The sequence below is a fragment of the Mesoplodon bidens genome (assembly GCF_964165515.1).
Source record: "Mesoplodon bidens genome assembly, chromosome: 13".
NCBI lineage: Eukaryota > Metazoa > Chordata > Mammalia > Artiodactyla > Ziphiidae > Mesoplodon > Mesoplodon bidens.
Window position 1 is genome coordinate 41,275,524 of NC_138169.1, and position 10,471 is coordinate 41,285,994.

General features: G+C 38.3%; 1 pseudogene across 1 annotated transcript; it reads right to left on the minus strand.

The window, feature by feature from the left end:
* Positions 1-8,140: 8,140 nt before the first annotated feature.
* LOC308626726 (protein TOPAZ1-like) lies at positions 8,141-9,796 on the minus strand (annotated as a pseudogene). The gene has a single exon. The product of its transcript is annotated as a protein TOPAZ1-like (transcript).
* Positions 9,797-10,471: the final 675 nt, after the last annotated feature.

The window sequence follows — 10,471 nt, forward strand, 5'->3', positions numbered from 1 at the left end:
TTCTATGTTTGACATACGGAATACCTTCTCTCCTTTTTTCCTCCGGTGCACATTTATGGCCATCCTTGTGCGCTGTGCTTCCCGTGGCAACTCATTGCTGGCTCCAATTTGGCAGATAGTTTATTACCTGCTCCATTTTATAGATGAGGCAGTAGAGAGCTCTTTTTTTCTACGTTAGAGCGAAGACTATCTGCAGACGTTAAAGCTACAAGCTGGGAGACAGAGGAAAGTGTTTTCCTGCGTTTGAGGACACAAAATTCAGGCCTTTCTTGAAGTTCAGAAGAGCCCAAAATTGAGTTGCTCAAAAAAATATTTTTCTGGTGATAATTAGTACTAGGTTGAAGGAAAATTACAAACCTCATCTGGGAATAACTTAATTGACCAGTGGATGTCACTGTTGCTCCATATAAGTACTATGGACACAGCTACTTGGCTCGAGGACTGGGGAGGTTTTGTAAGTCTGTCTCTGTATTTTTAACACTTTTGCTTTGTCCAATTTGCATTATAGTCATTCCGGATTTTCTTTGAAACCAGGTTGTATTACAAATAAGCAACTTAACAAAGAAAAAAATTTCATCTTACCAAGGAGTAACCGTGGTTGATGATCTGATTTAGGGGACAAAGAAATGCTTGGTCGCTTGTAAATTGTCCACAGAATAACCTGATGGAAAGCCATTATTTCTCCTTTGTCTGAACACTCGGATTGTTGAGATTCTGTGCCACACAGGGAACACAGTACTCATGAAACTGAAGAGTCACCTTTTAGAGGTCACCTCTTCCAACATTGTGCCTAATGCAGGAATCCCTTTTAGGACCTAAATGAGTGACCACTTGCCTCTGTTTGAACCTCACCCCCAGAAACCATGCTCACAGATTCCCCAGGCACCCCATGCTGGAGTGCTGGAATTGAGGGGGAAGGATAGAAGGATCTTTCTTCAGCTCACCTTTTTGTGTTCTCTCATGAATCCTATGTGATGTTAGATGCTTGTTTCTGAAAGATGCTGTGTGAGTTTAGAGGAAGGAGCTTGGCCCAGGCTAGGGGCTGTGAGAAGGATCAACTGTGGGAGGGTTAGTTCCTGGAGCAGGCTCAGTGGGGCCAGGGAGGGAGGCTGTGGGCCTTCTGGCCTCCCTTGGATCACATAATGTAGTAGACACTTCCTCTGGCTGCTCTCAGACACTGTGCTTTTTATGAAGATGCTCCTGGTAAGCATAGGAGGAGTTTGACAAATTCAACAGTGGTTACATTTAATTAATATAGTTCTCTCTCCCTAGAGCTTTGTAGAGGTGAAATCCCATAATTGAATCCTGGTTTTGCACTGGCTTCTGGTATAGAACTGCAGGACCACTGCTACGGAAAAGCTTTGCATTTTAAAGCTGGGAGAAAGCGTTCACTGTTTTTACTCCCTCACCCACAGCCATTCTTTCAGTGGAGACTGCTGTTTACCTACTGGTGGGAGCATCTTTCTGACACTCGTTCCCATTCCCTCATTTAGAAACCCAGGCTCAGGGCCGCCATCTAGAGACGCGAATGATGGACAAGATGAAGAACTTCCTGAATTTTTGCAAGCCCCAGGGCCCTTAGAGACAAGATACTTTTATCCATTACTAATGGGCACTTGGCTTTTTTTTTTTTTTTTTCCTGTGTCTCATTTCCAGTTCAGAATTTTAGTGAAATGCCTAAAATCACATGTAAGCTCTGGAATCCAACAGATACAGACTTAACTCTTGTCTGGGTCCCTTTCTAGCTGTGTAACCTCAGGCAAATTACTTAACTTCTTTAATCTTCAGTTATCCCTTTTGAGAATGAAGACAATGATAATGATAATATCAACCCTCCAGGGCTGTGCTAAGGATTAACTGCTAAGGATTTAGGAGTGTGTAGCACAGTGCCCACATACGACACATGCTCCAAAAGTGCTAGTACTGAGTTGGAGAGGATGACTCAAGAAAGAACAGAAGGAATTTGAGGTTAACACTGTAACTATAAATTTCAGAGAGGCCCCAAAGAGCAAACGATTGGATCACAGCATTCACTCATGTAATAAGCCTTTTTGAAAGCCTTTTATTTGTTAGGCATGATACATAGAGGAGGATCAGGCTCTGTTCAGAGAGTTGACAGTGGAGTGGCTGACACATACCAACAGATAATTATAATACATCTGGTGGATGCAACAGCAGAGAAATGGCCAGGAGTTAGATAGTACCAAGTCTAGAGACTCCCAATTCCATGGATACAGATTTAATGTATTAAATGCACCTCATTGATGAAAAAATTTTTTTTCTGGATTCTGTCATTGCATAATCCAGGCATTTGGACTGTTAGTAAAGAGGTGATTATATAAACCTGGCATCATCTGAAGCCTACTGTGCCATTCCAGGATATGGAGTTATTGTGTAAACAATACCCATGAAAAGTGCTATGAAAAAGTGAGATTTTATGTTCCTTTGCCATATAAATGTTTATGTTCTGAGCAAAAAAATTAAGACCGCCAAAAAGATAATACAAGTGCATTTATATTTCCAGTTGGCAGTACCTTTCCCATCTGAATATACTTCCTGTCATACTCGCTGGGCTTTTACATAAATCACCTCAATGTTTAAACCAGTTTAAGCTTTATATGAGTACGTACTGCATAGATTAAAAAAATATGCAGAATCAATTTCCTTACACTCAACTAATTATTTTTTTTATGTTGCCAGTGATAAAAATTAAAAAAAATTTTATTGGCGTATAGTTGATTTACAATGTTGTGTTAGTTTCAGGTATACAGCAGAGTGAATCAGTTATACATATACATGTATCCACTCTTTGTTTGTTTAGATTCTTTTCCCATATAGGCCACTACAGAGTACTGAGTAGTGTTCCCTGTGCTGTACAGTAGGCCCTTATTAGTTACCTATTTTATATATAGTAGTGTGTATATGTCAATCCCCAAACCCCAATTTACCCCTCCCCATCCCCTGGTAACCATAAGTTTGTTTTCTACATCTGTGACTCTAGTTCTATTTTGTAAATAAGTTCATTTGTACCCCTTTTTTAGATTCTACATATAAGCCATATCATATATTTGTCTTTCTGTGTCTGACTTACTTCACTTAGTATGACAATCTCTAGGTCCATCCATGTTGCTGCAAATGGCATTATTTTATTCTTTTTTATGGCTGAGTCATATTCCATTGTATGTATGTACTACATCTTCTTTATCCATTCCTCTGCTGATGAACATTTAGGTTGCTTCCATGTCCTGGCTATTGTAAATAGTGCTGCAGTGAACATTGGGGTGCATTTATCTTTTTGAATTAATGGTTTTCTCTGGGTATATGCCCAGGAGTGGGATTGCTGGGTCATATGGTAGTTCTATTTTTAGTTTTTTAAGGAACCTCCATACCATTCTCCATAGTGGCTGTACCAATTTACATTCCCACCAACAATGTAGGAGTGTTCCCTTTTCTCCACACCCTCTCCAGCATTTACTGTTTGTAGAGTTTTTGATGATGGCCTCACTCAACTAATTACTATAGTGGTGCTATATATAGTGTACTGGTAACATTGCCCCTCAGGCTACATCCTTCTTGACAAGTGTTGAATGTTGAGCTATCATTTTTATCTTCCCCATCTTTTTTTTTTTTTTTTTTTTTTGCCTGCTCCATGCAGCTTGCAGGATCTTAGTTCCCTGACCCAGAATTGAACCCAGGACCTCCAATGAAATGATGGAGTCCTAACCACTGGACTGCCAGGGAATTCTTGATCTTTCCCATCTAAAACGTTAATTGCATCCAAGACTTCAGAAGTTATTTACCAACAACATATTTTTTTACAACTGTTCATTTAACCCCCATTGTTGAGTACCTACAATGTACAAAGTACATTAAACATGAAATTGCAAACAGCGTCCCTTTTTTCACTTAGCAAAGGTCAACATCGAATTGTTTCAGTCAACCTGTCTGCTTAACATGATGTAGGCACCATCTGCACTGGCAAGAACCTAAAATGTGTGTTTCTTAGAACAATTGTGGAAGCGTATACTCATTGGCAGCAAAAAACCATTGAAGTAATCCAGGTTCTAATTATATGTATCGGGGGATCTCATAAAAAAATAATAGCGGGAAAAAAATGTTAGAACTTCCAACAAGTATATGCAATGAAGAAGAAATATTGTAAGGTATAGCCCACAGGACTTTTATTTTTATGTATTTATTTTTGACAAACAAAAATTGTTTATATTTAAGGTATATTTGTCTCTTTGTGTCTGGCTTATTTCACTTAGCATAATGTTCTTCAGATTTATCCATGTTGTTGCAAATGGCAGGATTTACTTCTTTTTAAAGGCTGAGTAACATTTGATTTTACATATATACGATATTTTCTTAATTTATTCATCTGTTGACAAATGAATTTGGGTTGTTTCCATATTTTGGCTACTGTAATTAATGCTGCAGTGAACATGGGAGTGCAGACATTCCTTCAAGATAATAATTTTATTTCTTTTGGATGTATACCCAGAAATGGGATTGCTATTTCATATGTTTGTGATATTTTTAATTTTTTGAGGAACCTGTATATGATCTACCCTGAAGAATATTCCATGTACACTTGAGAAGAGTGTCTCTTCTGCTGCTGTTGAATGGAATGTTTTTAATATGTATGTTAGGACTATTTGATCTAAAGTGTTGTTCAGGTCCATTGTTTCCTTATTGATTTTCTGTCTGGATGAGAAGTTCCCTACTTCAGAGCTGTTAATATTTGCTTTATATATGTGGGTGCTCTGATGTTCAGTACATATATATTTACTATTGTTATTTCCTCTTAATGAATCAACTCTTTTAACATTATATAATAATTTTTTTTGTCTCTTATTACAGTTTTTGACTTAAAGTCTATTTTGTCTGATATAAGTGTAGCTACTCCCACTCTCTTTTGGTTTCTGTTTGCATGGAATATATTTTTCTATCCCTTTACTTTCAGCCTGTGTGTTTCCTTAAAGCTAAATTGATTCTCTTATAGGCAGTATATAGCGGGGTCTTTTTTTTTTTCCTTATCCATCCATCCACTCTGTCTTCTGATTGGAGAATTTAGTCCATTTACATTTAATGTAAGTATTGATCAGCTCACAGGGAAATGGCACTGTGGCTTGTAATCTTGTGCCCTGGAAGGATAAGAGGAAATCCCTCATGGTGGGAGGTCAAAGACTAAAGAAAACAAGCATGTCCAAGGCTTGATATTGTGTAAAGACTTCTCCCTTCAGTTCTCAACCTTAATACCAATGTCTTGTGTAGGTAGGTTTTTTTTTTTTTTTTTTTAAATGAAGGCAGTGTTTTATCACTAGAACAGCATTACCACAAGACCAGGGTGACATAAGCAAGACCTGGCGGAGAACCATAAACTCAGCTATTTAAGGAGAAGCTCTGGATAACATATGAATAGGTTTATTAGTTTTACTAAACACTAGAGTTTGGCTTTGGACTTCTGTAATCCATAGAATGTAGATTTGAATCACTGTAACCTAGATCTTACGGGCAATATAGACTTACCCTCCTAATATTTGGAGCAGACAAAAATGACAGAGTTACTCTTCCATGATGGCTGACCCATTTAGACACACTGGATGATAGCAAATATTTATCACAACAGGGCAGAGAAATCACATGTTGGTGCAGGAATTGACTGATAAAAACACTTCTGTTTACTAATTAACAGTGCCTGTGGCTTCTACTTCCATGGCAGCTTGGAAATATAGAAGTCATTAAGTAAAAATTCACAAAATAGGAGAGAATCAATTTTATGCTGAATTATCCATTATAAAATATTTCTTCAAATCTCTCTCTTCATTGTGAATCTTATAAAAGTCAAAACTTTAAACTACTTATATGATTATAATTATTTTAAAAGTCTTACTAAATTTTCATCTATAAAATATCTCATTAACTGCCACACTTACGTCAAGGTTAAAGGTGGGAAATGAAGCAAGGTATTATTACTGAAAAACAGTTGAAGCACCTAAATTGTTTTTCTTAATTGAAATTGATGTATGGTATGGTTTGACAACACAGACAACCAGTGAGGCTGACCTGATATTCTACAAGTATTAGCTAAGATTCCCATGCTGGGAATTTTAAAATTTGTTTTTGAATGGATAGGGCACTTAAAATAGAAAAAAAGTTACTTCAACATTAGTCATAATATCTGATAAGTGAAGGGCAGCAGAATATGCCATCTCAAAATGTGCTATTTTATTTTATTATTTATTTATTTATTCTTTTGGCCACGCCATGTGGCATGTGGGGTCTTAGTTCCCTGATCAGGGATCAAACCCGTGCCCCCTGCAATGGAAACACAGAGTCTTAACTACTGGACTGCCAGGGAAGTCCCAAAATATGCTATTTTAAAACAAGGGTTATTTTGAGCTGAAGGCAATTAAGAAGAGGCAGATACAAGAAGAGTTCTCTGCAGTCCCCCTATTTGCCTAAAAGCAGAACCTAAATGTGTTAAAGTGTCCCCCCTCCCCTCTTGACCAGGAAAGACAGAAGTTAATCACTGGAGACTACTCTAGATCTTTATCAGCTAAGAGATAGCACCAGAGGAATCTTTATAACAAACTTTACTAACTGGCCCTTATCTACTATTAATTTCCTTATATTTACCTTCCCATAATTTGTCCTTCGGAGAAGGTCAAAGACCTTTTCCTTTGTTTTGTTACTTCTCTACAAAATTATTATTCTTTGCTAAGATTCTACATACGTTCAAGTTCTAATCACCTCTTTGAGTTATTCATCTCTGAGTACTCCTGTGTGTATGTGTGATGCGCATGCTAATAAATTTGTTTGTTTCTTGCTTTTCTCTTATTACTCTGTCTTTTCTCAGTCTAATTTGCAGAGTCCCAGCTAATGAACTTAAGATGGGTAGAGAAAAAGTAATTTTTTTTCCTCCCTTACACAAGCAAGTTGTTTAGGTTCTGCATTATATAAAAGGAAGTTCATGTGATAAAAGTAACACATTTTGCTGGAAAAGTCTTGAAAAAGAAGGTAAAATATCCAAGTAATATATCTTTAAGAAATCTACATTCAGCAGTTCTTATTTCCCAAGAGGAGAAATGTTTTCTAGTTTGACCTATATTGTTTAGATTGTTGTTTTATTTTCTTATAAAATTAGTGAGACACATACATTAAAGTCAAAACATCTGGAAAGACTAATTTTTGAAAGCACCCATGCTTATTTTCCTACTCCCTCTGATAACAAATAGAAGGCAGGTATCAGTCTTATGGAAATAGTTGGCCTATGCAGTCCACCATGGCAGACAGGAGGTGGTGGACCAGGGCACAGGGTGTGAATGCCATCTTCCCAGTGCTTTTCCTTTGAGGACTACAACTGTCCTCCCAACTGTTAGAGGCCCCAAATATTGGGAAGATTGTACTTTGGACCCTCTTCCTTTTCTCTTTCTCTCTCTGTATTTGGGAAAGGGGTTTCAGAGGGAAAAAAATGATAAAGTTTAAGAATAGGTGGAATTTTTGTTCAGTTATTCATGTTTTTTTCTTTCTTTTTTCAGTTTTAGTATTTTTTTAAATTGAGTATAGTTGATTTACAATGTTGTGTTAATTTCTGCTGTACAGCAAAGTCAGTCAGTTATATATGCATTCCTTTTTTAAAAAATATTTATTTATTTATTTATTGTTTATTTTTGGCTGTGCAGGGTCTTAGTTGCGGGATCTTCATTGCAGCATGCGGGATCTTTAGTTGCGGCATGTGGACTCTTAGTTGTAGCATGCATGCAGGATCTAGTTCCCCGACCAGGGATTGAACCAGGCCTCCTGCATTGGGAGCACAGGATCTTATCCACTGAACCATGTATGAAGTCCCCCATACATACTTTTTTAAAATATTCTTTTCCATTATGGTTTATCATAGGATACTGAATATAGTTCTCTGTGCTATACAGTAGGACCTTGTTGTTTATACATCCTATATATAAAAGCTTACATCTACTAACCCCAACCTCCCACTCCATCCTTCCCCCAAGCCCCTCCTCCTTGGCAACCACCAGTCTGTTCTCTATGTCAGTGATTCTGTTTCTGTTTTATAGATAGGTTCATTTGTGTCATATTTTATTTTATTTTATTTTTTATAGTGAAAACTGTCTTTATGTTCATTGCCTTTTATTTTCAACAATGATTACTTGAACTTAAAAAAAAAGAAAAACCTTTAATAACTAATGGTTATTGAAAAGCCAAACCTTTCCAGCCCACTTCATATTCTCTTTAAACCATTTCAGGGCAGAACAATGTTCCATACTGTAAACCTGTTCCTTATTAACATTGATGGTCATGTGCTTAATGAAAAGCTTTGGATCTGATATACGAGCAGCCATAATTAATCTTTCCACTGCAGTTTGATAGTCATCCTTGCTCTGAGATTTGTTTTTTTCACATCTTTTTAAAACCATCTGCAGCGTCTGTGTAGAAGTTCCAGGACTCTGAATACTATTAGCATTAGATACCAGGAAGACTTCAGTAGCTAAAAGCATTTCAATCTCAGACAAATAGGAAGGAATCAGTAGAAGTTTTTGGTATAAATTTCCCTCCAGTGGTGGGTAGCAACCCAACGAAAGAGCACCTTTGTGTGGGCTCTGGCTTTGAGCCGTAAACAACTTCTTCCTAAAGAAGTAATTAATCTTCTAAGAAAGGAAAAATCAATAGGGATGCTCTTTGAAATCATGAATTCTGCTCTGGAGGATGACATACAAAGACTGTTGCTTTCTACAGAGGCATCTTGAGAATTTTGAAAACCTGGTAGATTTTGCAAAACTTCAAATGTCTGTCTGTAAAGACTCTTCGCTAAGATTTCATGTGCAGTTGTACAGAGCAGATTATGCCGATTGAGCACATCCAGTCTATCACAAGCCCACAGTTGTGTATTGATGACTCCCTCTGACTCCCTTAATACCCAAATGGCACCATCTAGGCTTCTGCTTTTTAGAAAAATTTCTGCTGCAATATTCACAACTTGACATCTCGGTGCTAACTTCTCAGGCCCTATAAGTCCTTTTAAACTTATAAAATGTATTTTTAATTCATATAGTTTATCTAAGACCTTCCTTCCCTTGGACCACTGCAACAGCTTGTGGTAGAAGTACATAGCACTGATTCCGATTCTTCCCAGCAAAGTTTTATCTACTTCGCTATTTTGTGGATCTTTGCGAACTGTTTCAGCGAATTCACGAAATGGAACACCTGGTCTCTCTTCTTTACAGTCTTTTGTTAGTGTTTCAACAATACAAGCACAAAATCTCTGGAAAATCTGCAAATTTTTCACAGCCCAGCTTTATGTTAATGTATAAATTTCCCTATTTGGTCCAGTCACCTTTTTCTTTACAATGCTCTATTTCATTCAAGGCTGACTCTAAATCACACTTCCAGTTCTTTTTAAACTGCCTCGTCCGTAACCTGGATTTCATTCCCAGAACTGCAGTTATTTCTTGCTTGGAAGCCTGTACTTGGTATAAAAGCTTAATAATATAGTTAAAGTGTTCTGGGTCAAGTACCGTCCCAGCTTCAACAAGCTTGCAAAAGATATCAAAGCAGGTACAGCATTCCTTAATTTCATAGTTGCCACATACTCAAATATTTTTAGTAATATTTTCAGAGCAGGCAGCATTTTAACCATTATGCTGAGGTTCATGACCTGAAATACTTCTTTCAATAAACAATGTTTGAGTAAAGAACTTAGAAGGTCATTTAGCACTTGTAAATCAAAGTGTATACCCGACGGAAACTTTCTGTAGTACTCCATAAACGTGTTTACAGGTCAGTCCCTGGCTGTGGATCATCACCTGAGGCTTCAGTTACTTTTCTTTTTTCCTTGGTGTGTCTTCCTGACTGCAAGGGTAGCTCTGCTTCCTTCGCTGCTTCTAAGCCAGGCCGGTCTGATGAGTCTGAAGAGCCCACCTGGCTCCCAGGCCCCTCCACTACTGCCTTGCTGAGGCCTTCCTAGGCCCGGACGCCTCACCCGACTTGTCACGTTCCACCTCTTCTTTCCCAGATGGCCTGGGCCACCATCCTCCTCTCTTGCCTGCTCTCCTCGCGCCCCCGCCCCCGCCTCAGGGCTGCAGCCTCTCGCCTCACCTGGCCTGGTGCTGGCCTTGTGTGTCACCTTCACACCCTGGAGCCGTTGTGGGGCCTGAGGGTGGTGGCCTCAGCATCCGCCCCAGGCCGCCTGTCTGCCCACCTAGGCTGTCTGTGCCCGCTCACAGGAGCCCACCGGCGGCATGAAAGCTGCTCCCGCCACCAGGCACCCGCCCTGTGTCATATTTTAGATTACACATATATGTGATATCATGGTATTTGTCTTTCTCTTTCTGACTTACTTCACTGAGTATAATAATCTCTAGTTGTATTCATGTTGCTGAAAATGGCATTATTTCATTCTTTTTTATGCCTGAGTAGTACTCCATTGTATATATGTACCACATCTTCTTTA